This window comes from Staurois parvus, unplaced genomic scaffold (genome assembly GCF_062004578.1).
Source record: "Staurois parvus isolate SC_StPar_1 unplaced genomic scaffold, SC_StPar_1.0 ptg000183l, whole genome shotgun sequence".
NCBI lineage: Eukaryota > Metazoa > Chordata > Amphibia > Anura > Ranidae > Staurois > Staurois parvus.
Genome location: NW_028317979.1, coordinates 9,501,830 through 9,504,106, shown reverse-complemented (window position 1 = coordinate 9,504,106; position 2,277 = coordinate 9,501,830). Strand labels below are relative to the sequence as shown.

Below are 2,277 nucleotides of genomic sequence, written 5' to 3'. Positions count from 1 at the left end.
TCTGTCAGAGAACTGTCAGAAATAGCGGAGCTCACTGCAGGGACACTTTTGCCGGCTGATCGGGAAATGTTCGATTCGCGCACCCGAAGTAGGCAAAATTTCGGTTTCGACACGAATCGAATATTTCCTGAAATTCGACTCGAATTCCGGTTCGCCTAGTTCGATTCGCTCATCTCTACTCACAATCTGACAGATTTGGAGTGTTTTTGCAAGGAAGAGTGGGCAAATATTACCAAGTCAAGATGTGCCATGCTGATAGACTCATACCCAAAAAGATTGAGTGCTGGAATCAAAATAAAAAGATGCTTCAACAAAGTGTTAGTTTAAGGGTGTGCACACTTATGCAACCATATTATTTTAGTTTTTTATGTTCACCCCCCCCCCCCTCCTAAAATATTTCAGTTTGTTTTTCACTTGAGTTGTACAGTTTATAGGTCACATTAAGGCTCCATGTACACTGCAGCTGATAAACTCACATTTAGGAGCTTTTCTGCGTTTTTTTTTCAGAAGCCCCTGAACTCACCTAATGTTTTCCTATGTGTCCATGTACACATTGTCGTTTACAGGCAGTTGAGTTTACAGTCGTTTCTTTTGAACGCACCAAACTTGCGTTCAGGAGTAGATTTTATCAGCGTTTCAAATGCCAAACGCTTGTAAATGCGGCTAACCGCGTTTATAAGTGTTTGTGTTTGCAAAATGTTTTTAACTCTTCCATTTCCAGGTGCTGTGCAGAGCCTTTTTTCATCATGAAAAATGAATGCAAAGTGTTTTTGCCCTTACGCAAATGGACCTAGCACACCGTACTTTGAGGTTTCTCGTGAAAGAAAATATGTTAGACACTGCTGCAATAATTTCTGCACAGAAATGAGCTGGAACACATCCAAACACCACAAAAAAACCCCCCAAAAAAACAAAAAACACAGCTAATCTCAACACATACTGCTCTCTCTGCTTCTGCTCTCTCTATTTCTCTCAAAATGTCTGCTAGAGGTGATTGTAGACGTCTCAAAATGTCTGAAATAGTTAATTTTTTTTACTGTTTTTCAGTGCATTCTGGGCATTTTGGAAGGTCTCCTGAGGTTATCTTTAAAAAAACACTTCTAAACGCAAACGATCATAAACGATCATAAACGCTAACTCAGCTAAACAGATGTTTTTTTTACCTACGTTTTCCAGCAGTCAGTTTCCATCGTTCAGAAGAGTTTTCCAAACGTCCCGTGTACATGGAGCCTAAAGGTGGAAAAAGTTCTGAAATGATTTATCTTTGTCTCTTTTTTTTTACATCACAGAAACCTGACATTGGGGTGTGTAGACTTTTTATATCCACTGTATACCGCCATTTGTAGACGCTATAACTTTCACTTAAACCAATGAATTTACACGTGTTGAGATTTTTGTTTAGTAAAGGCATGTAGCAGAATACATTTTGGTGTAAATTTATGACAAAATGTTATTTTTGTACTGGACATTTTGTAATATCAAAAAGTTTTTCTCAAAATTGGCATTTTTTTAATCGCAAAAAATAAAAATCGCACAGGCGATCAAATACCACTGAAAGCTTTATTTGTGGGAAAAAAGGACATCAATTTAATTTGGGTGTAGCGTTGCATGACCGCGCAATTGTCAAAGTAATGCAGGAAGGGGGGTAAATCCTCAGGAGGGAAGTGGTTAATGTATATTGTTGTCTCAAGAAATGCATTTTGCTGTTTCCATAACAGGTCGTGGTGTGCTCAGAAAGTCAGCATGAAAACAGAAACGGAGTACCACTCTCTGCTCGAATTGAGTTCTGATTTTTGTTGGCCATTTTTCTGAAGACCACAATTCTGTGTTTATTATCAGCAACTTCACAAAAATGTCTTCTCTCCTGAACCTAAATACATCCATTAGGAGTTAGAACATATACACGCATGCGCGTTGAAAGTCGCTCTACGCAGGTAAAGTATTGCGCATGCTCCGTTCATTTTCAATTGCGAAATCAGGACGAGCTGTTTGTTCGTGTTGGGTAATGTTACACAGAGGTCTCAGCTCCGGCTGGATTCCAGGCTGTGCAGCGGGGAGACGACACAACTCCGACCATCGTAGCCGTTGTATTGCCTGCAGTGCTAGAACTGTCATTCTCTGTTTTAGTGGTGTATGGCATACGTCATTGAGATTTCTGTGATGTACATTGTTTCCTCTGAATCCAACAGGTGGCTCCGTGGCGCAATGGATAGCGCATTGGACTTCTAGAGGAGTGAGGGTATTCAAAGGTTCCGGGTTCGAGTCCCGGCGGAGTCG

The 2,277-nt window shown here is 40.4% G+C and overlaps 1 non-coding gene across 1 annotated transcript; it reads left to right on the top strand.

Annotated features, from left to right (window-relative positions):
* The first annotated feature begins 2,191 nt into the window (after positions 1-2,191).
* Positions 2,192-2,277, top strand: TRNAR-UCU (transfer RNA arginine (anticodon UCU)). Its single transcript is given in 2 exon segments — positions 2,192-2,228; positions 2,242-2,277. It is a non-coding gene; the product is annotated as a tRNA-Arg (tRNA).